Below are 25,402 nucleotides of genomic sequence, written 5' to 3'. Positions count from 1 at the left end.
AAGCTATAGGGTATTTAAGCTACTACCTGATGTTTATTTAGTTTTTGAGCTGCATTTAATTGTATGAAAGGTGCTATACAAATTAAGTTATTATTATTATTATTATTTTTTTATTATTAAGTGTGATCACAAGTAGTTTTTGGACATGAATAGCCTTCACATTACCATTTGGAATTTGAGTTATGGGATTGTACACTGTACATGAACATGCAATCGTCTGTTTAAGTTAGAATAGTCGTGTTTATTTTACATAAGCTATTTTTGCATTTGGGTTTGGTCTGTGCTACTCTCACTGGTTTAAAGTGGACAGGTGATGTCAGATACTTTGGTGCACCAATCAGAACTGAGCTATATTTGAATCAAAATGCGACGACAGTTGTTTGTTTGCTTACACTACTTTTCAGTGTGGGTCATTTTACACCAGGCTGAAAAGTAGTGTTTCACTGTCCTCTCTGGTTAAAAGGTTGTGTTGCCTCTGACCAGAGTCAGCATCACAGATGGGTGTGGCTGGGTGTGGTAAGACGTGTGCTCAGTTGCAACTACATCCACAGTGATATCACAGGGTCCTGGATTACTCATTTACATCACTGCAGAAAATTGAGAATTTAAAACACTGAATACAAAATACAGATTTTGTTTTCAATACGTTAACTTTGATTGCTTCTTATTTAGTTATAAATGTCTTAACATTTTAAGATAATTTTAAAATTTATAAATAAAAAAATGTCCCCACAAAATAAATGTTGTGCTGGAGCCTGTAACTGACATTTACTTAGCAGTGCCACCAAGGTAAAAAGTGGAAGCAGAACTGTGAAACAGTACTTTGTTACACTTGTTACACAGTCACACGGCATACATACACATAGATGGTGATAAATTATACAATGGAATATTTCACCAATAATAACCATCACTAATAAATGGTAAAATAATAGTTAACATGATGATTTATAATGTTTACTAATTGTAAGTAATTTATAATTTGTTATTTTGTCATTAGTTTAGTGTAATTTAAAATTATTAGTTTATACATTTAGATAATTAGATGATTTAGTTGATATTTTGTCAGTGGTTAATAATTGTTTTGTAACCCATCTATAAACATTACTTGGATGCTATTATGAAGTTGCAACTAATGCTTATAATAATTAGTCAATTATTAATAAGAAATGTATAAAGGATCACGTAACATTTGGTAATCTATAAAAGATGATTATGTGTGCACATGTATAATCTAGATATATAATATCTAGATAATGTATATATATATATATATATATATATAGATATACTAAGCATTTATTAACAAGGTATTGTAATCATCAGTTGCAACTTTATAATCCAAAAAATGTTCATTAACGGTTTACAAATTATTTCAGAAAGGTTTACAAATCTTTTGGTAATGCTTAACAAATACTTAATATAATCTATAAAATATTATTATGTGTGCAACAATAAACTGTTAGGATAACGGAAATTATAGCATTACTAATAATTATTAATCATTATTATTATATACATTATTATTTTTATTGTTTGTTTACAGTAAAATAACTATTAACTAAAGTTTAATTGACAATCAATGTACCATTTATTAGTGATGGTTATTATAAAGTGTTGCCATTATTATATTATACTATGTTAAAATATATATCCTGAGAGGCATAAATGTAGATCGCATAAATACACATAGAGTACGGAAGATACAATGTTAAATGAACCTGCAGTCCAAAAAATATCAGCACTGCACCCCCTGCCATCACCCAGCTACCTAGAAGCACCAGTAACACTCAAAAGAATTAAGGGTGCCATTCTGAGCAATTATGGAATTTAGTGGTCACATTGTCAGAATGATTTGGCCAAAGAGGAATGATTCAATTAATACATCATGGGTCATTAGCCATTTTTTTCTTTGGCCAGCGGTAGAGGCAGTCCTGAAGGTACTAAATGACCAGTAAAGTTGAGTGTAATGCAATTTGATTTTATAGTTATTAGATGATGAGACTGAGACAAGGAGAAAGAGACAGTAAGACAAGACAGAACGACTAAGAGGAACAGAGAGGGAAATAGAGGGAGACAAATTGTTTTCCTAATTGTGTTTTTTGCCTTTGCTGTTCCGTTGCTACTCTATTTGTGATTTCATTCTCTGCGAGTATTTGTCTCTAGCAGGGAGGGGAACAAGTGGAGGGATAAGTGTCTCATCATATCAACTGCTATATTGTTCTGCACAAAGTCACCATTAAATCACAGATAAATAATGCCAAAAGAAGATAAACTGGACTGTCAACTCAGCTCAAATGTACTGACAAGAACTAAAATATCACAAGTCCCTGACATAAATAAGGTAGGCAGAAATCCTGCACCAGCTTACACACACACATTCACATGTGCACTGACTTACACAGATACACTATCTCTCCACACATATGCATCTATCTAACAATGCTAACAATGCCAAGGACAGCGCAGGCAGGGCTAAATCAGAAATAATTCAACCCAAATATTCACCACTGACTCCTGTCTCTTTACAATAAATTACATCCACTATCTTGCATCCTAGTGGCTGCAGCGGGTGAGGGCATATCTATGCTGATGGCAGCCATGCTGCTCCCTGGTGAGAGTTCATTAAACTCTGGTTACCCTTGCCCCAACTGTTCCCCTCACCACCAGGGCAGACAGACAGTCAGAGGAAGGAAGGCATGTTTACTGATGAGGACTGTGGGCACGTCAGAGCCTTCAGGAATGGAGCTGGGCTGTGAAGCGATATTGGCGTAGTGACACACGGGATATTGCAACTTTACATTCATCACTGGCCCAAAAAGCTTTTTTTTCCCCTTACACTATTATTGGAAAAGGAGGGGCAGTAAAAAACTAAGACAATTTTTCTGAGCATCACAACCCCCCCCGAAATGACTCTTTTTATTATAGGAATTAAATCCATTAAGTCCAATAACATTTGGAAAGTCTACAATAGCTGTATAATTAATATATTTTATCTCATTCATGTGTGCCAAAAGCCAACAGGAAGTCAGCCGGCTTGGCCAAAGGAAGTCTTGGACATGCATGCTCTCAACTGGCTTGGCAGGAGAGGATGTGCATGCTCTATGGGCCCACAAATATGGAAGCATGAGGAAGAGAGACTTTTTCAGCCAAGGGCCTAGTGAGCAACTTTCACAGAAATGAATAGGGTGCCATCTTTGACCGGCGTATCCAGTTCTCCTATATATTTTTTAATAAAGGTACTTCTAATATACAGAATGTCCCTCCATGTGTTATGGTACAGTAGATGTCTAAAACAAGCTAATTTATTTCATGCCATGCTTGCCTTCTCTCAGCTCCCTGATTCAATGCTGAGGATTTTCTAATCTAAAACAGTTTAATTCATTTATTCAGTTTAAGATGAAGCATCTGGAATGCTGGGAAAGTTTTGAGCGACCATTTCAATAGCAATGGCCTGCAATATACATAAAAAAGAAAAATCACTTAGCACTAAGTACTGTAACTGACTTTTTACAAGCCAGACCATATGTATTGAAGGCTCCATTTAGCTGAAACTTTTTATTCAAGTCAAAGTCACTGTGACCTGACAGGACCCTCTAGGGGGTCATATTGTATTATATGTTACACTTATTTGAATTCAAACTGTTCGTACAGGATATGCAATTTGCACTTGTATGAAGACTCATTTATTATGCGCATGGCATGTAGCTAGCTGAGCCTCTACTGTAATTGCAGACACACATACTGTTTTATTATAAAACACAATATAAACAGCCATACCCCAAGCCTACTGCCCTTGAAGAGAGATAGTTAAGATCACTGTTGGGTTCTTTAAAGCAGTGGTTCCCAACCTTTTTTCCTTGGCGCCCCCCCTACTTATGTCTAAGAAAAGCTGAGCCCCACCCCCCTGAAACCGAAGTTGAGGTAACTCTTGAGATACAGCCTTACTTTCTTTTTTGAAACAGAGCAGTTATCAGCACTTTTACGTTTCTCCGCCATGTTTTATACATAAAATTGTGATGCCGTGGCGGCAGGAAAAACGAGGATGATAGCAGCTAGCAGCTGACCTGATGACAGCAAGGGTCACAGGTTAAGAGGTCCCAGAGGTTTGGCCTACTAAGTAGCCTGCCTATAATTTTAAGCGAGAACAAAAATATATAGTTTTTATACCGACTTTTGTATACATTATATATTCTAGTGTATTATCATAATTTGTTAAACATGTGCAAATATTAATTTTTTTACCTTAACCTCAAACCAGATAAAGACTTGCGCACCCCCTGTGATCTTTGCCGCCCCCCTGAGGGGTCCCCGGACCCCAGGTTGGGAACCACTGCTTTAAGCCTTTGAGCAGCATATTCAGCTATTCATTGGGCAGCTAAAAGGAACTGAGAAACTGGCAAGCTTCAATAAAATAATTTAATAAAAATCAAAGCTCTGTTTAGTACACAGTTTTTAAGGCAGTCAAATGTGATTAAAGTTGAAAAAACGTGAGGCTCTTCTGAATATGTTTTTATTTCGTTAAACCACTCAACAATTCATTGCGGTACACAGAACTGAAAATGGAAGATGAGTTATAATTTTCATTCCCTTTGTGGATGTGCCCTAAACCTTTTTTATCTCAATCCTGCAGGGTCAGGTGCGGGACAGATCAAAGTAAATACACATTCATTTTTGACAATCTGGTTTTTAGTGTACCACCATGAGTATGTGAAGGATAATGACGGTCTAGTTGGGCTCAGGCTTCAGCACACATGGCACAGTTAAGCAAATGCTTGAATTGTTGGGCCCACTGAAACCTCTAATTTAGCTCCTCAGTCTAATGGCACTCTACATCTCCATCTCCAGAGCCCTCCGAGGGGTCCTGCTGGAGCACCTATGATTAAAAGAAAAGTAATCTTTCGTCAGGGAAGAGCAAAAACTCACACAATCACAAAAGCCTGCTTAATTACAGAAGGACTGTGGACACATGGGCAATTTCAAGCTATAGGCTCACTACTTACAGACTTTCATTTCAGACTGATCTCATGAAGTGGCGTATGTATGACACGCCAATTCATATGCCATGATTTGTGTGTTATAAAGACGCATACTCGCTATTTTGCATGTATATCAATGCCGTTTGGCCTCTATTGACCAACATTACCTTGCGATTGTGTGTGAATTGACGCCGTATGAAAGGCCAAAAATCTGCATGAGGAGGTTGGTCGGGGTGGCAGATCACGGATCGCGTCCCACATGTGGCGTTTCTTTTGTGTCCCTTGTTCTTTTCCTAAACCCAACCGTTTTTTTCTTTTCAACCCAACCCCCACACGCCACAAGTCATGATGCCATGTTGTTCATTTTAAGAACACATCATCAGGAGGTTTGTTGATGTCTGTGGTTAGAAAGGCAGCAATGACCAGTGATGACAACCCCCCCTCCTCCACCTAACAAACACATATCTCTGCCTCATGCCCCTTAATCATGCCAACCTAGCAGCTGGCAGGGAGCTGATGAATGGCAGACGACCAGCAACTGAGGCAATGCTGCTCTATTTTGTTCAATCCATGACGTCTGGCTCGACTGTTTCCCTATTTCTACTTAGTCACTGCTCAGCACTGTGCTGTAGATGTTTCTGCCTCTGATTGGATATTTTATTTCTGTCCATTCTTATAGATCCAACCTCATTCAAGGATTTAACACACATTTGTTGCAACGTGTGTTGTTGCATCAAAGATTTGTTCCAACTGCTGCACCCCCACACCACAAACCCATCCATTCTCCTGTTAAACAGTCTGCCCCCTTAGCCCTCCCAGTTGGCAAGTGTCCTCTATTTCCTCATTCCTTCCTGTTTCTCTGTAGGGCCTCCATTCCTGCTGATGTGTGTGCTTTTGGCCAATGATGCAGCCCCCTCACAGCTAGATGCAGCTCAGCCATCACACACATCAAATCAGAGTAAAGACCAATCGATAGCGTGCGGTCTGATGTTTATCAAAGCAACACACATCCATCTGTGCACGAGCTACTGCACACTGAACACTGCAGTGGTTAACGTACACATACCTTTTGCCTGGTTGTGGAAATAAGAGGGAGAGATATTGTTTGAAATGCAGAGAGATGCTTATTTTTAATTATGCATTTAGTTGGAGCATGGAATGCATAATGTGGGCTGCATTCATGAAGGGAAAGTATAATGACAAGTCAAAATGTATTTTCTGCCCCAAAACAGAAGAACAAATTTGTACACAGGGACTAATTCATATTATGATCATATACCCCACATTTATTTTGAAAATGCAGTGCTTTGATCTTGTGTAGGGGCCCATATACATTACGATTATATACTCTCCTTTCTTTCAAAACAACTATGCTTTGATGTTATGTATCAGTAAGGATCAGCGTTCACGGTCTTTTATCTCTCTTGAAGCTGTGGACACTCACATCTCCATTATTCTACAATAACCATGTCTTAAACTTACACCATTTTGGAAGCATTACTAAATATTATCAACGGAAATATCACCATATTATTAATGATCACATCTCAAAATGAAAATAAAAGAAATACAGTAATATCTGGTTTTACTGCATAGAACACACATATCATCTCATATTCTCAAAGCTCTTTCAGCTACTATCCAGTATCTATGGACATAAGCCACTTTGGCAAAAGCACATACAGATTTTCAAGCGCTACAACTGGAACCGGAACTTTGTAATATAGCCTGATTACTCACACAGTAGCCTCCAAACTGAGTCTTATCAAGCTGGAGAGGTTCTAGGCTCTTTTTGAGAGTGCTTACTTGCTAACTGCATTTAAAGCTATAGAAACACAAAGAGACATCTCTCCCTCATGTTTCGTCTTTGCGTGCAGGAGGGCAAAGGCATGTGAATAAAAATATCTAGCAAATGAATGTATCACATGAGCAATAGTGCAGCAGCAGTTCTTTAAGTAAGACAATCAAGCCAACAAAACAGCAGCCATGGTGGTAGGTTGCACCTGGTCACAAGCCCCTGGGTCCCTGTCAAGTTTTATTACTTGCTGCAGTATGCTGTCTACTGGCAGACAAGCAAATAACCATATGATAACTGTTAAATCTGCTCTCATGCATGTACTTCTCATGCTCTTTTTATGCTCCTGCGAAGTTCCCTGTGAAAAGTTAACAACAATTGTGTCGTAGGCATGGGGGGGGGGGATGCATCTGTGAGAGAAGAGACAAGCACTTGTGTTTGTGTGTGTGCACGTTTGTATGTGCACATGCACACATCTGTTCATACACTGTTTGTTAATAGAAAATGCCCAGGACTCACTTATAGTGGCAAATAGGCTTTGTTGTAAAAGATGCAAAGAGAGAGAGAGAGAGAGAGAGAGAGAGAGAGAGAGAGAGAGAGAGAGAGAGAGAGAGAGAGAGAGAGAGAGAAAGAGAGAGAGAGAGAGAGAGAGAGAGAGAGAGAGAGAGAGAGAGGTATTAAAATGAAACATGCAGATACACATTTTTCAGGCAGCGCATGACCCACATGGTGTGGACCACTTTCTCAACAGCAGACAAAAAGCAATCATTATTTTAGCACTAGAGCGGATTAGCAAGGCTTACCAGGAATTTTATCACTCTCCCATAATGTGCTGCATGGTATTAGCATAATGCGGAAAATGATTAGACACTCTTTATCTCTGAATCACATAGGGTAACTATGCAATTATTATTAGAAGCTGTCCCAAGCATGTCCTGATATATGTGGAGCTTACCATGACATTTGATTAAAAAATTAAATGTTTGTTGCAACTTAAGGACAGAATCAGGTTGAAAGGAACTGCTTTTGTAAAACCCACTGAAAAGGATGCATACCCTTCAACTCATTTAAAGAGCCACCTAAACTCATCCACACTGTCCCCATTTTCTGATTACATTTAGATGTGATGGTAGTTTTGTTGCTGTTAACAGTCAGATATCAGGATGGTTCATATTACTGTAAATCTGTACACTACCAGAAACACTACCAAATAGTCTTTGTCTGCAATTGTTCCAGAACAAGTGTCAAACAGACCAATGAACAATACAAAAATATCATAGCAGCAATAATGCAATTGAGTTAATGCTCAAATAATTTAAATGAAGGCTGTGCACAAACTTTTTAAAGCACTTTAAGTAAATAGAACTGGCTCTCGATTGTAAGGGGAGCGTTCTATCGATTTACCTGGTGATAATGAGGAGAGGAGTTGGGAGAAAGAGAAAACATGTTTGTTGTGGAAAGATAGTATCTTGCCTCAAAATATATTTCTGTATTTACTTCTTTCTCAGCTCGAGTATTCCTTGATGGCTTATTTACTACATGTTATTAATCATCTGACCAATGCAATACCCATTCTAACAGTAAACCATTGAGAATAATAAAGGAATATGAAATGCTCCTTTAATTTGACATGATCGAAAAGCAAGGTCTCAGTACTATATAGTAAATCAGTCACTTAACTGGTGCCAGAAGTGGTCTTTACATTGTATAGCATTGTAAATGTGTAACATGCTATTAAGAAAATATGTCCCAGAGAGGATACAATGCTACATATGATGAAATAAATCATTCAGGAAAATCAAGGGATCTTTGTGAAAAGCACATGTACACATGAGTCAATGGGATCTTAAACAGCTGGTTAAAAAGCCCATGGAGACTTTCTGCTAGCTTGCTTTGATTAGTGTGTAATTCACTGTGAGAATGGGAACTGCTGACTCTTTGTGGCGAGACTTCTTCTAGAAGTTATTTTACTCCCTCGAAATGACATGCGACAGCTTGAAAAGATAAACAAAGAGAATAGAATCAACAGAAAGATATGTTCTTTTTCTCTCAACTTCACAACTTGAAAACCAGCTGTCTACCATCCTTTTAAGTATAGGCCTTTTACATCCCAACCTTAGACCCATTCACACACATAATTCAGCTTTTTTTCCTGAATTCTAGTTGACAGTGTGTCTGTGCAATTCTTGCTCTTCCTTGCCTTGCTGCAATTTCATAAAGAAAGACTTGAAACAGAAAGGCATTATGTGTCAAGTGAAGTGTCACGGAAAAAAAAGTGTAGGGTGACACTGTCTAAAATCAATGTGGCAGCTTCAAACATGTGTTTGTAACTGTGAAATGGAGCATAAAAAATAAATCAAGACTCATGCCTGATGCTGTTCTCACAATATAAATGTAACAAACACCATGAAAGGCACTTTCAGTTGAATAGAAAAATATTGGAAGTGACAACATCTGCTGATGGAACGCAACTTCATTAGCATGTCTTTCGATGATAGCAAAATGACAGGTCACAAGAAATGTTTTTTACCCTTTCTTTCTTTCCCCCTTCTATGTGCTGTGAATGCTGATTCCTGTGTCTTTCAGTGATTCGCCGAGCTTAGCTTTCATCAGTGGTAGGCGGCCTGTCTGACTGACCTGTTTGCGTAAAGGTGAACAGCATCGCATAGGGCCCAAGGCCAGTTCCACAAAAAAGTAATGATTAAAGAGGTAGGGAGTGAGAGAGATCCACCAGCAAGCGATCTGCAGCATCAGTCCTCAATTTCTTTCTCTCTGTCTCCACCTCTTAGTCACTAATTCACACCTTCTTGCTAATGCCTCTCTCGGCATCTTTCTATCCACTGGTTATATCGACAGAATCCCTTTTGTCCTCGTTTCTGCACCTCCTCTGACTCAACCTTTCTACCTCCTTTCTGTATTTTTCCTCCTTTACTCAGATAGAATCACAGATGGTTTTCTTTGGAAATTATTAAGTTTATTTAAGTGTGAAGCTTGCCTTCTTCAAACTGAATGTCATACAATGTGGAAAATTGGAGTATTCAGATTTGGCAGAGCATCCCAATGTAATATGTGTATATCTCCATATTATTTACCATATTGTACGAGGTGCAATTCCTGTGAAATGTTATCCTATAAGCTCCTTCAACTTGTGCATGATTTATAAAGCATATTTGCAAGCAGGGACATAAATTACTTAGGTCCATGTGGCATGACTCATAAGGCAATATTACTATAATCATGGTACAGAGGAAAACAGCGCCTAAAGTATAATATAGTAGTGCAAAGGGATTTGCTTGGGTTAGTCTGGGGCTTCTGAGCTACACATTATTACAAGCAAAGTCAGTAGTTAGCTGTGTCATATCAAAACATTCCACCCTTGACTAAATATTGATTTTCAGTATTTTCTGCAGTAACGCCTGTTGCAGTGCATTTTGGATGAGTCATATCATAAAGTATGCTGATGATAGCCTTTTAGAGGAGTTTAACCAAAGAGATATTAGTACAAAGACAACATCTGACAACTTAGTACAGTGACAAGATTATTACATTACATGTCATTTAGCTGACGCTTTTATCCAAAGCAACTAACAATTATATCAACTATATCATATATCCGTTGCACGCCTCTGGAGCAACTAGGGGTTAAGTGTCTAGCTCAGGAACACATTGGTTGATGTATTGCAGTGGGAATCGAACCCGAATCTCCCACCCCAAAGGAATGTGTCATATCCTCTGCGCCATCATCACATAAGATGTGCTTTCAATCAATGCAGAAGTACAGCGCCTATATCCTTTTAGATGATTTCCTTTAATGTGTTGTTAAAGTCTGCTGCTATTTTTTGTACATATGTTTTACTGAATAAGGTCTACTTTAATTTTGCTAAGTTAGTCACTGCACTGGGGCCACCTGTGCTACATTTTAGGACTTGAGAGCTGTTTAGTACCCTGCACAAGAAGGATAAAGAGATTCAATTATAGAGATGATATAGAGTGATGATGTTCTAAATAGATGTTGCAATAAGTTGTAAGAGTAAAATGAGATAATTAGGCTGAAGAAATCTGGGTTGAAATCTGATAATGGATAGGATTATATCCAGTAACATTATCTCTTTCTTAACATCTCTCTAATTGTGAATTTGTGCTTTTTATTTCAGAAATGTCACTAGTAGGCTGCCAATATTCAAAATTCAATGTATACATCTTGGGGAAATATAAAACTAAACTGAAGACATTCATATATATAGGGTACAATGAGTAACACCTAATTTTATACAATTCTTGGAGGCTACTTGGACCTTGTTGATCTTTTATTGGTATTATTTTTATTTTTTTAATTAGCCAAGGGGAAGGAGACAGTGACAGGAATCTAATTACATGCAGCAGAATTTACTTATCAACGCAAAGTGGCTATAAAAAACACAACTACTGCCATAGGCGGTAACTGGAGATAGCTAAGGGTTGCAAACAGTTTCAATAAAATACTGTAGATCTATAGACATTGTGTATGGGGACAGGAAGATGATAAATGTTGTTATTCCAAAACAACAATTCATATCAGCATGAGTATATACTTATGGTAAGAGATGTCCCCTGGTTTTTTTCTATTATCATTGCAGCAAGTAAAGATGAAAGGCAGTAAAAAAGGAAGGAAGGAAGGAAGCATTTCCGATTTAGAGAGAAGAAAAACCATGCACATCAAGAGACAACAAAAAGCAAGAAGAGTTTCGAGGAGTAGTCCCGGGTGTATCTAACATTGTATGGCATCACAAAACCTGAAAAACAAGCATACAGCCTAAACAGAGGACCCCACATGAACGTCAATGGTAAGTTATATATAACGGCGGATGAGGGAGAAACACAAAGGATGAGGAAAAGGAAGGAACGTGAGAGAGAAAGAGAGAGGGAAAGATTAAAGACGCAGACAGAAGACAGAGATGAATGAGGCAAAGCTTTGGGTAGGATGGTTGAGTGTGGATCAGCTGATTGATTAATGTCACTTTGGGATATCAGAGAATATGGATGAGTTCAGGCTCAGAGGCCATTTGGTAGTCAAATGTAATGTGATTACCATGACACACCGATATATTACTGCAATTAAAGCAGAAGTATTGGTATAGTCAGGGAAAGAAGAAGAGTCAATTTAAATCACGATGGGAGTCTAAACTATGCACGCCTGTCTAGCAACTATAACTTTGACAAATTGTCTGACAGTTTTCACAGACACAAGTGTACAGATGTGAAAACAGTTCATTTATGAGTTCTTAATGAGGACTGACATTTGATATGGTCAGTCTATTTTCTACAGATGCCATCGTCAAAGCTGATAATTCTTTCAGCATCAATACATGATGTGTGACAGGTTGGAATTACTAAGGAAGCCTTTTGTGGACGTGCACTTGCATATGGCCACAGGCAACTCTTAAATACAGAATAAAAAACTGACCTTCAGTGAGTACTGTGGAGATGAGTCATAAACAACAACAGCAGTTACCTAAGTCAGTAGACCTTGGACAATACTAGTCTGAGTGTCATCCATACTGGTGGAAGGAAAGGAAGGAAAAGGAAAACGGAGAAAGATCATCCAATTCAGGACCACTGGAGCGTGGAAGAGGCTGTATAGAACAGCTTACATATGACCCATTGGCCATATGGTTGTTTGCATGCATGCGTGTGTGTGTGTGTGTGTGTGTGTGTGTGTGTGAGTGAGTGAGTGAGTGAGTGAGTGAGTGAGTGAGTGTGTGAGGGAGAGAGAGAGCGAGAGAGAGAGAGAGAAAGAGGCCGAAAACGAGGGTGAGACAGAGATGGAGCTTGGCTGTGTTTGTACACGGTCAAACATAGTGATTTCCAATGGATATCCAACTACTGACTTAGCGTTGTTTCAAAATCCATCCAACATTTTTCAGTCCAGGGGGGGGCGTCACCCAACTTTTGTATTCATGAAACAGCAAAATTTGAAAGTGGCTTGTTTGGTGCATATTTTTCCATGTACCTCTTAGTCCTGGCCCTCCTTCGCTACCAGATGGGTCTGACCCATGAGTTTGCTGGTGGCTGAAACAGATAATTACATTGTTTAAAAAATGTGTGGAATAATTACGTCTGACATGATCAGATATTTTATAAATATCTTAAATAACACAAAACAACGAAATGGTGGTAGGTAATACATCTGATTTCATATACTGCAGCTTTAGTAAAAAAAAAAGTATTTCCTGGCTGACGATGGGAGCAGCAGGACGCAAAAACCGAAAATGACTGTTGCTAGTCTGGACATCTTACCGTGCCAAGGTTGCAATAAAGGTTTCCTAAATGCCACATTTGATGTCAGCTTACTAATTGATTCCGGGTTTTGTGTAGATTTTGACTTTTATATGTTTTTTCCACTTTGTTTAAACGGCGAAGTGCAGGAAGCCTAGTGACGAGTCCATAGCAACCAGTTTGTGTGTTGAATGTTACCCAGAGTGCCTTGCTGAATGGTCTCAATATTTTATTGTTTTATTTCATATGAATACTAGTTTACTAGAGGAGTAACTTAGTATTTGAAGTAATGCAGTAATGCAGGAAGTGTGCATTTAGTTTCCATGCGTATTGTGTTTCCACAACAATGTTAGTGAGTAAATCTACTGAAATGGCCACCACACCATAAGGAGTGTGATGAGTCAGATAAGAATGCAGAGGTTTAGTCATGTATATCATGGCTTTAAAAAAACAATGGGAATCTGTATATATTTGCCAAGCGCAAACCAGTACAGAAGGTATCAATAAATTGTTGGGGGAGGGTCATGCCTTTTTTCCAAATCATTTTGTAGGGTCATAGAAATTTTTTTACTGGCGAGGGGAGGGTCATGTCTTTATTGGCTAAAGGTCCCAAAACTCCTCCGGTGGCCCCTTAAATAAATAACGAACAGTCCCTTACAGTAATAATAATACAGCAATAATGTAACAAAAAAAAGGTTTACCGGTTTTCCTAGTATATGAACTGTACTAGGGGTGTCACAGTTCTCCACATCCACGATTTGATTTTAATTTTGATTTAAAGTCACGATTCACTTGAATTTAAACATTTTCTTTTTAGCAGTGACGCAATGCCACAATAAGAGCCACTAAATAGCAAGAGGGTACTTTAGAATAACAGTTTGAGTTTTCCAAAATTAACAAAGTGCAATCGAATGAAGCACCGGGAAGTCAAAATGTTGCCAAACCGGTGACTTCAGGGAAGCAGCAGGATTTTCCAGTTCTGTTGTTTCTCCGTTATCTCCAGCAGTGACAATGGTGTCTGGAAAAGAGCAGCTGCAGGCTACTAATAAGTAGGGCTGTCAATCGATTAAAAAATGTAATCTAATTAATTACATACTCTGTGATTAATTAATCAAAATTAATCGCATACATAATTAACGGTGCCTGAACCGATGGAAATGGACATTTACAATAACTTCAAATGCACCACAAGGCTGTAGTTTACCAGTTTCTTTGAACGCACCGTCTGTGTTGTTTCTCCGACGGCAGCTGCAGATTGTTACATACCGGTGTTGAATCCTCTACAGTAAAACACAGTCAAACTTTACACCGTTTAGCATTAGCTGTCAGCATTTTAACCGTGTTTAATCCAGCTACTAGCTAGCGGTAGGCTAACGTTAGCTGCTGTCGAGTATAGTGTTAACTAGCGTCACATGCAGCGGTGTTTGTGTTGCCTGTATCATCGTTTCAGAGCATCAGAGAGAAGCGCAGACATATCAGTGGCACCAGATTTTGGTAGCCAAGGTTGGCAGGAAGAAGATTTTTACAAGTAAATGTTCCAATTAATGATCCAGGCAGAACATTCTCGTCTCCCTCCTTCATTTTACAGTCCAATGGTGGCTAGAAAGGCTCCGGGTCAAACGTCAATATGGAATAGATTAATCTGCGTTATTTTTTTTAACGCGTTATTTTTTCTCAGATTAATTAATCGAAATGAATGCGTTATTTTCACAGCCCTACTAATAAGATAACATTACCTGTGTCTTTAGCCACATGCTACCAGCCAGTACGCTAGCACGCTGTGTCTGTTGTGGGTTTTTTCAGACGTGCACAAGTAGACGAGGGTGGAGAGAGAACATCGCCGATCCTGCTTTTGATTTTGATGGTCGAAATTGAAAGCTCATTTTCATCAATTTCCGCTTAAAAATCGAAATTGTGACAACCTTAGTATGCACTGTATGTATGTGGAGATTCCATCATAACTCATATTGTGGTAACATTGGTACCAAAATAATCACATCATTGTTTTCTCTTGTTTGATAAGAAATGTAATGTTTTCAAATGATTGCAAAAGTCAAACTTAAATTTATTAAGAAATGAATTTGTTTGCATTGAGGCTGCATAAAGGATGCAAAAACATTTGGAAGACCTATACCTAAACTTGATAAATACCACTGATATTCTGATCCGAATTAACAAACACCATTATGTACTACAGATCACCATTTTCCGAAGCAGATCAAAGTTTTTATTTTGTGAATTTTTTCTCATTCTTGGCAGGCAGATGTTTTCCATTAATTGAAAAAAAATGATTTTATAAACAAGTACACCACACCTAAATGTCCAAAAATATATTTGAAATGCATACAGTATATAAAATGGGGTAAATATTTACCCTTATTGATGAACCTGATATTACTATTAAAGTTAAAGATAATAACAGAACTTTAATGTATGTTCTATAGCTCTATGGTTTACAATATTTTTCACACAGAGATGCTGATGCTGTTTGACTTAAATATGTGTCCAGCTATTGTGTTGTAATGTAATTTTATTTAAACAGGACCAATGCACAATTAAACATTAACCTTGTATAAGAACAAGGAGAGATGCATTGCACCAGGTTGTAGCACAATTGCTATCGTCTGCCCGTAGTCCCTGGGCAGGTAGGTAAAAGAGTTTGTGGTTGCCTGGCAATGATGTCTCTCTATTTATCCGAGAAATTGCTTTGTCCATTCTAGGGACCCATGTGGTGCCTTGTATTGCAACTGTGGCAAAGATACTGTATTAAGTTCTACAAGGTTGTCATTCTATTTGATATAAAAGCATTTTATTTTATTTGTTCATGCACGCTGTGCTCATCAAGTGTGATTCCCTTAAACATGAACTTAGATAAAGGCTATGTATTTGTAAATACTCATCAAACTAATCCTCTGTGAACAGGGCATTTGCTGGATTTAGCAGAGTAGGGACTTTTGTGAAGCTGTTGATAAAAGAAAAGTAAAATGCACTGGTTTGTGATGTTTGTTGCCGTTTGCCAATGCCAACTTAAAGCAGTGTCAACTTTGAACTGAAACAGATATAGTTATGGAAGTGTAATGCCAGTCTTATGCTAACCTCATTAAATAAAGTGCACATGATCAGGTCTCTAAGTGTATATTCTGTGAGCAAGACTTACAACCTGACAGCATATAAGTGAATAAAGACTTTTTTTAATGCATCAATCATTTTTTGGATATTGCCTTATAATGTGTTAACATCACGGTATACTATAGTTGGGAAAGAGGGTAGCTATAGTTACTTAACATAAGGCTGAAACAAGATCATTCAACTCAGTTCACCCTTGTTTCTGCAGTTCTCTGAGAGAACTCTGAGGAGGTTTTTACAGAACCCTAAGTCCAGTTTTAGGCTGGTATGAAAAAAGTGTAAGGAAGGTGATTGGGTTTCACAGTGGGTGTTGGAATGGAGCTATCAGGGTAGAATAATCAGTTTTCCAGTTTCGTACCTGTCCCTCTAGAAGGAGGGAGAAAAACACAATTTCCATGACCTTGCCCCCAGCTTCTGAAAAAATGTTGTCACAGGTGTGTTAAAGTTTTTTCTTTCTAAATTGTTTTCATATACTATACGTTGGTGTCCATCTCTGTCCTTCATTTCTCCTACACAACAACTATTCTTCATCCCTCTGTCTATTTAAAAGAGTGAAGCTATTATTGTCGGTGTGTTAAGCTGATATGATGCTCAGCATCGCAGAAGAAAAATAGGTAACAAGCCTAGATAGATTTGAAATACAATTCTGTCTCGGAGATGCTTTTTGTCTAAACAAATGCTTGAAGTGTAATGATCTAGATTTTCTGGTTGCACAGTTGGCTAATAACTTTCAGTTTTCTTTATGGGACGATATAAAATATCTTCTCACTCAAATATATTGTTAAATGGAACATTTTTGTCCCCATGTTATTATTTATTGATCTGGAGAGGGAGAGACGGTGAGATATATAGAGTGTGTGTGAGTGTGTGTGTGGCCAAATGCTGTGTCTAATCCCATACTGTGGCTTGCCCCAGTGGCCCCTCTTCTCTTCCAAGCCTAAATGGAACAGGTGAGGAGCCGGAGCCTCTCGGGGCAGGCCTCACACCTCAGTGGTGCCCACACTTAAATTGGCTTCTTCTCCTGCTGTTCCACACCAGTAATTACCCTCCCCAGACCCTGCCAACAACAGGAGAAATGAATGTAGACAGATAAGCAAATAAATAGAATGCCTAAGGGGCAAAGTCACAGTACTTTGCAACCACCTTGTTCCAGTATATAGAGAGGTATGGAAATTGGTGGGGCTGTAGGGGGTATTCAACTGTCTGTGAGAACATGCACACGCATACACATGGTTCCACAGTCTAGGCTTTATCTAAAGACATCGCAGTGTCATATAGCAGAAAAAAATATAATGTTTCGACAAAATACTTGTATATTTATGTGTATATTTAACAGTCACTTCAGTTGGACAACTACAATTGATTGGTAGAAACCTCGCTATGGCAACACACTGCGTTGCGTCTTGGATGCACTTGTCTTGTCTAACAGCAGAAGTAACAGTAATCATAATTTTTTGTAAACTGGGGTTTTAGGAGATGAGCACGAAAGCCTTTGTGTCTTTGCAGCTGCCAGGAGAGCAGTACCCAAGATACCTGCTGTGCCCCATGTCAGAACAACCCAAGTCAGAAACACATGATGACTCGTGTGTCCTCGTGCTTTGGGCTGTCAACACACCCCTCTGTCTCTCAGGCTATCCATTTTCCCCCTTCAGAGTGTGCCATTTACTTAGACGGGCTGTGTTTAAAGGGCTTTGCCTACGCCACTGACACCCTGTCAAAGGCTCTGAGATTAACTTTGTCACCTGCCTGTCTGTGACAGACCTGATGGCATGAATGACAAAGTTTAGAAAGAAAACAAAGAGGCAAAGTGAGAGAGAAAACTGATATATTCAACCAATTCACAACATTGAGGAAAAGAAGAACCTGCATCCAAACGATTCACATCTGAACCTTATAACCGTCTAACCGTATGAATGATCAGATTATAGCATCATGCTATGCGGTATCAGAGAGCCAGGGTCGTATGGGTTACATAATGTTAAAATTTCTTCAAAGTTGTGGCTTTTGTATTAAGGTTTCTCATTACAAGAATATGCATTCTAGTTCTGTCCAGACATTGAGATGTGCTCTCTTGTCATTTCTTTTATACTGTAATCATAAACACAGGAGGAGGAGGATGGCAATTATTGAGATTCAAAAACAACTCATGTACACACATTCTAACTAGGCCCATGATACCCCAAGACATGTAAACAAACGGCACAGCTGGATGGAAATTATTTTAGCTCTCACATCTTCAAATTTTAGTTTAAATATCTTGCCTGAAACAATAACAGCAAGCTGGATAATCATGTTTTAATCTGCCTTGTGTCCTGATGTCAGCAGATAATGATATTCATATTAATGGATGTGTTGCATTGAGAAAAGCCTCCTAAATCAGGGTTTGCACCAAAGCGTCAAGCTGGTAATTTAGTGATCTTGAGAAAGCTTGAAGGGAGAACCTGGCAGTGTTGCAGGGGATGGTGGGTTAGGATGGGCGAGGGGGGCTTGGGGGAGATACGCCAATTCGAACCACCCGAGCTCCACAATCTGCCCATCCAGAGTGCTCTTTGGACTCACTTGCTTCTCAATTGGGAAATTATACATCATGTGGCAATGGAAGATTGTAAGCTACAGTTTACTAAGATTATACAATATATATATATATATATATATATATATATATATATATATATATATATATATATATAAATAAAATTGTGAAAAAAATAAAAGCTGAGGTCAGATTAAATAAATTACTTGATATTGATATTACTTGATAATTCTGAGACAATGAAGTTAACATCCACAGAGTTGAAAGACTATAAGACAAAACCATGTCTTTCTTTCATTACACTAAATAAACTGGGATGCATGACACAAGAACTTGATTTGGCTCTTATTCCAAGTGTGCCTGACATTGCCACTTGTTCTTAACATTAAATTATGAAAAGGGAACAATTTAAAAATGAGATGTGGTAAACAAAACTATGACTAAATGTATTACAACTTTCACCAATTAACAATACCTAATCAATAATGTTAAACGTGGACAAATGGATTATGAATTAAATACAACAATAGCCAATGCTAGTTTTGTTCTAGACTCTATCTACACTAGAACAACATGTGTAAGTAAGTGACAGTACAAACCAAAGGTGTTGGCTGTGGAAGCCTCAGAAATCATTTTAAAACTATTTTAAATGATCAAATCATACAGTAGTCCGTCACACTATGATAGACAAACACCCACAGTGTTTTGTGACATCCTGTGGCTTAAGGCACCACTCCGCCCATAGTTTGGAGTATGAGTAACACTCACTCCCTGCAGACTTTAGAAGTTGCTTGCTCCTTTGCAGAGGGCAGTGGCTTTGAATGTTGCAGCAGTTACAGTGGCATCATTGTTCACGTGTACAGTGATAACCTAGTCTACTAGAAATCATGTTTGTATATGACTAATTTAAACAGCAAATATGTTTCATGTGTTTGAATTGTGTTTTCTGGTAGAATAAATGTTCGCAAGAGACAAAGATGTTGTTGCAGTGAAATCTTAATTGGATATATATTTTATTTGTTTCCTGCCAAAATATCCATTCTTGCAATTCAGTGTTTGCTCGTAGCAACTACAGCATTATTCCACTTTTTTATTGGTGTGTTTAGGCACTCACAGCTCTTTGGTTAAGGTTAGGGAAAGATTATGGTCTTGATTTTATATTAATATATACATGTAATTTCGAGGTGACAGGGTTAACAGTAAACATGGCCAACACAAGGCAGCATTTTAATCTTTTAAGTAAACAATAGTGTAATAGACAATATAGATGTTTTGGTACAAGTAACTGCATATGTAACTTGGCTTTACAAATATCATTGTTTTCCTAAACAACTTTGTATTCATCATTATGCATTGACATATGAGATGTGTATACTACAGATAGGATGCCCTAAATCTATTGGAAACAGCAAGGACCTGTGCAAAAAGTGTCTGTTGTTAAACACCTCTTTCTGCATTGTTACCAGAAACATCATTCATGGCTCGTTAGCACAGGAAAATGTGTATACTTTAAAAAAAGAGTTAAGAGTTATTGCTTACTTTCCCCAAATGCCTTCCAGTGGAAACAGGGCTCCCACCATCCTTTGACAGAGAAGTGAGTGCTGATCATCACTGCACATCAACTCCACACCCTACCAGCACATTTCGCCTAACAACATGACCAAGGTGCCGATTTGTTTTAACAACAGCGGTACAACTCTCTTGGCAAGGCTGGACATATCTGGACTAACACTGCAGTAAAGCTAAATAATGAAAAAAGGAGCTATACAATTGAAGTTACCAAACCACAGTGAAGCAGAGACCTGCTCTGAGCTTCCCCTTCACTTTAGTAGTGTTAACAGTCTACAGAAACAATTGTGAACTGATGAACTGAGAGAAACAATGTACATCTACAGCCTATACTCAGACTACTGATTGACAACAAGTAATAAAATAAATATAAAAGTGAATATTGCTAATTTGCCAGTACCAGATGTTTTATTTCTCCATTAACAATGAAGCTATATCTCAAACTATTAATTCTGACAGCTGGCCACTCCTTGATATCTTCCCAACGAGTAGCGTCCTATAATGTATATTGATGTTCTACATATTGCCTATGACTCGCCTTTTTGCGTGCTGACTTTCAAAACATCTGTCTTCTTTTGGACAGCTAGAGGCAGAGGTAGTAAGGTTAATTGTTGGAAGCATGGATATGCCACTAGACCTACTACAGTACATGTCCAACAGCTTGTGGCATAATTGTGGCATCATTTTAAATATACAAAACACATCAATTTGTGATTTTTTGTGTCACTGGATGTGTTTCACCACATGAGCTGATATCAGCGAATCCCAAGTTTAATTAGGTGATAGGTAATTGATGTTTGATTTCTTTTTTTTTTTTTTCTTTTTCCAAAGACATTAATTTGAGAGAAAATCAGGATGTACTTGGTCATGTTACACAGCTCCATCATACAACCACTCTTCGAGAAACTGGGACTGACATTTATGAATAGGAGCACTGGTGTTTTTTGCAAATGCACTATTCATTTTATTAAATTTTTTATTATGCTTTTAACTCATCATGGTAACTCTCTCTCTGTTGTTCATCAGGAGTGAAAGAGCGAATTAGAGTGCATATGTGTTTGTATGTGTCACTGTGATCTTGACTGGTAATTAGCTGTCTAGCTAACATATGGTGGACATTACATGAAAAACAACAAGCCCTATCCTCCAGAAGAAATCCCTCACATTGTGAACAGTAACTCAATATGCACAAAGGTAGTTGCTTTTAGGACCAGCATCACATCAAGATGAATGACGTCTTTGAATGTGTGTGGCATCAATTTAAGAGCTTCCCATCACAGCCATCTCGGTGAGTGTCTTGGTCAAAGGTAATGTTGTCATAACAAATTAAGCTAACATAACTAGCTAACATTAAGGAGTCAAGTCAAGGACTCATGGGCTTGCAATAATGGTTCATTTTAGGGCTAAAGAAAAGAACAGAAACAACAATAAGCAAAGAGGAAAAATGGGCTTGAGTTCCCTTTAATGCGATTTATGATTTCCCAATGTTTTGATTTTAACACACTAACGAACACAATGTAAAAAACAAAAAAATAAACGGGTAAAAAATAAAGGCATCTTTATGTTATAAAGCCCCTGTCAGCTTGGCTGAGGCCAACACATCTGATTTAGCTGCAGGCTCTCACCTAAGCCACTTGTCATTTTGTAAACAATCTCAGGGAGCATGTGGTGGCTAGCCTGTTGCCTGGGTTACAGTCTGCTGCAGAAGTTCAGGCCCACCAGGCTCATTAGTGATGCCAAGGTTGTCCACAGGTTGGCAAGGAGCTTTCAGAGTACCCGCTTCCCTCAGGGACAGCCAGAAGGCACACTGGAGTAGTTCCAGAGCTAGATCAAACCCTCTCGCTCCAACAAGGAGGCACCCTCCTCTTCTTTAGACAGCCATCATCCACCAGCAAGGAACCTCCTCTCAAATATGGTCCTCCGTTGACCTTCTACACTTCAGAGAATGTCACTCATTCATTCATTTTTCTTACTCGCCTAATTATTGTTTCTCTGCCAGCATGTGAGCTCCTTTGGTTCACCTCCTATGTCCCTTTGTTTCAGCTGGCAACCAGTAACTTGGGGGAGGGAGATACCATCACAATGGAATCTTACCCCATAAAGAGCAAAATGGCTAAATTCATTTTGTGAGAGGATCTAAATGAGTTAAGTCACATCCTCCACTGCAACCCAAGAGCACATTCTCTCAACCCTGCCCATCCACTCCCACTCACAGCTACACCCTCCCTTGCTCTGGCAGTAAATGATTTGACTTGAATCCCAAGATGTATGGCTTGTGGTGGGAGGGCAGAATATTTAGGCCATATTCCATTTATTTCAGCTACCAAACAAAAACACGGATTGGTGAGCTTAGTCTACTACTTCAGTGTATGGAGCAAGCTTACATATTTCAAGGTAGCTTTTTGGAATTATAACGCTGTACTGTTGCATTAAAGGGTGAAATGACAATGTGATTATAAGTCGTATTGCTATGAAGATAAATATGCATGAACATATAAGTACTATAAACACAAGTGAGGTGTTGGCTATTACACAAGTCAAAAGTGACATGTATAAAGAGTAGTCATGAAAGATAATTGTTAACCAACTTAAAATGATTGCTTCAATTAGTAACATACACATGAACTATTTTTTTTTCAAGTCAATTTCAAAGATATTATGTTAATCTAACTTCTTAACTTGATTGTAAATAAACACAATTAATTTGAGTGTTACTATGTAATTTTTTTACGTTGGTTAACAATTAGCTTTTTTCAGTGTACAGCTTTTCTTGTGGCAACAGCTTAATGATGACTTGAATATGGAGCTTGACATTCAATGTAAAGCATAGGCTACCTTTTGATTTACATATAGTGCCTTTCATGGCAAACATTGTTTAATAACTTGGGGAACTATTTCTTTCTTCAAATATTGTGCACTTATACTATGTAATGTGTTCTAATATGAAGTAAAAATCTGATATTAATAGACATGGCCCTAAAACCTCAACTGTGGGTTACTGTCTGTGCCGGCCCACTCCCAGACTTGTCCAGAACTGACTGTACAATTGCACTCTCCCCCTCTCTTTTCTCATTGCAGCACAGAGGCAGACAAGGTCCTCCATCACCCTGACTTAGGTAGGACGGCTGGATCTATGGGTTGTAACAGGGTTGGTGGGGGGTATAGTTGAGAGCATGGCCAGACACATCTCCCTTTAGATCAATCACATTTCCCCTTTCTGCCCTTGAACCTCCCTTTCCTTAGGTTGCTTTCTTTCTCCGCTGTCCTATTTAAAGAGAAGAGATATGTGATGGGGATGTTTAACAGTATAAGAAAGCACCTGCAATACTGAGCTTTTGTTGCCATGAAGTGCTTATTGTTGTTCTGCTTAAAGGCACACACCGACTTATTGGGACTTTAGCTTATTCAGAGTTAGACAAGTTGATACATACCGTTCTCATCTCCGTGCATGTTTCTGTCTGACACCCCCAGCGCTAGCTAAGCCTAGCACAGATCCTGGAGGTAACCAGTTCCAACTAGCATACTGCTCCGAATAAGTGACAAAATAATGCCAACATGTTCCTGTTTTCATGTTGTGATTTGTATAGTCACAGGGTGTACAAATAACAAGGTCACTATGCTTTTACTATCTAGTAATTGTTGACTCTATTACTCCAACTCTGAGCGAACTCCAGGCAAACTCTCTGCTCCTCACCACATGGCTTCAGGTGCTGCTAGCAAATCACTCCGCCCAAGTAGCAGAAGTAGCAGTGCTTCGTCTTTCTGAGAATATAGTTCCCAGTTTGTATACGGTTAGAAGACGGCTGTGTCTCATATGACCTTGTTAATTCTACACCCTGTGACTATATCACAAATCACAACATGTAAATAGGAACATGTTGGCGTTATTTTGTCACTTATTCGGAGCAGTAGGCTAGTTGGAACCGGTTACCTCCATGATCTGTGCTAGGCTTAGCTAGCGCTGGGGGCGTCTGACAGAGTTACAACACGCACGGAGATGAAAAGGGTATGTATCGACTTGTCTAACTCTGGGGGTTACTGTGAATAAGCTAAAGTCCCAATAAGTCGGCAAGTTCCTTTAAATCTGTTGCTGCATTAATTTCACCTGACTTCTTGTTGTTGCTTTTAGTCAGCTATTGACAAGGTAGGTTTATTTGCCTTTGTGTTGTGCGCATACATGTGTGCATGTGCTCAAAAGCAAGCGTGTCTGCTGTCAAGGGTTGCATCAGCAGCTTTAAGTGATCATTGTTGCGTCAACACACTTGCTCTGGCACTGCCACTCCAAACCCATGGAGCCATAAAGCATGGCTGTCTGCCTCAAAGCACCGATCCATCCACAGGCACTCGAATCTACCTGAACCCTATGATCTTTTACAGAGACACAATGTGCAAATGGCAGGACTTACAATGCTCACGATAGTGTGGTAGTGGTGCAATATAATCTGGCACAAACAAGTGCAGTCATACCCTGACATTTTTGATGCTCTTTAGTATGTTAACATGAAAAGCATGATGTAGTGCGTAGGTTCAGTGTCACAACACACAACCTAACAACTGATATTTCTGTTAGAGAAGAGGTTTTTATTCAGGGTCCAAATTTACTATCAATGACCAAATATGGGCTTTTGTTTGAAGAGTAAATTCAGGATGACTTGATTCCTTGTAACCAAAGTAAACAATGCCTCTTACATTTCAATAGAAAAATATTGCCTATAAAGACAATTTTTGACAGCAATTTTGTTCAAGACTACGTGTAGCTGGCTGCAATGTCACAAACCAAAAGCATGTCTGGCATGTTAAATCTAACTCCACCTTGATACCAAAATATACCAAATATAAGTTGGTTGATCTGAATAATGTCACACCACCTGAAGTAAAGTTAAAATTTAAGACTACAACATTGGTGCACACTATTTCTAAAGAACAATAAGCAATGTGATCCATCTCAACCGCCTCCATGTCAATCTACGTCTGATGATCAATCAATCACCCACACATATGACTTTACTCATACTGTAAGATATGCTACTGCTGATTCTAACTGCTATTTATTGGTTAGAAGCTGCTACACCTAGGACTTGCACGTACTCCAGTCATTCAGTATGTTTTGAAATTAATACAGTCAACCCTGAATAACTGCCATCA

The 25,402-nt window shown here is 38.6% G+C and overlaps 1 protein-coding gene across 4 annotated transcripts in view; it reads right to left on the bottom strand.

Annotated features, from left to right (window-relative positions):
• Positions 1–25,402, bottom strand: part of ctnna2 (catenin (cadherin-associated protein), alpha 2) — a 306,540-nt gene that overhangs the window by 153,311 nt on the left and 127,827 nt on the right. Inside the window, exon 1 of one of the 4 annotated variants that reach the window (XM_078260919.1) lies at positions 12,764–12,822. The exons of the other annotated variants lie outside the window; for them this stretch is intronic. The gene's annotated coding sequence lies outside the window, so the exon portion shown is untranslated. Of the gene's footprint in view, positions 1–12,763; positions 12,823–25,402 lie in introns of those variants that run through there. 4 annotated transcript variants of the gene reach the window in all.

This window comes from Sander vitreus, chromosome 2 (assembly GCF_031162955.1).
Source record: "Sander vitreus isolate 19-12246 chromosome 2, sanVit1, whole genome shotgun sequence".
Taxonomy (NCBI): Eukaryota; Metazoa; Chordata; class Actinopteri; order Perciformes; family Percidae; genus Sander; species Sander vitreus.
The sequence above is the reverse complement of the archived record's forward strand: the minus strand, read 5'-3'. Positions and strand labels throughout refer to the sequence as shown.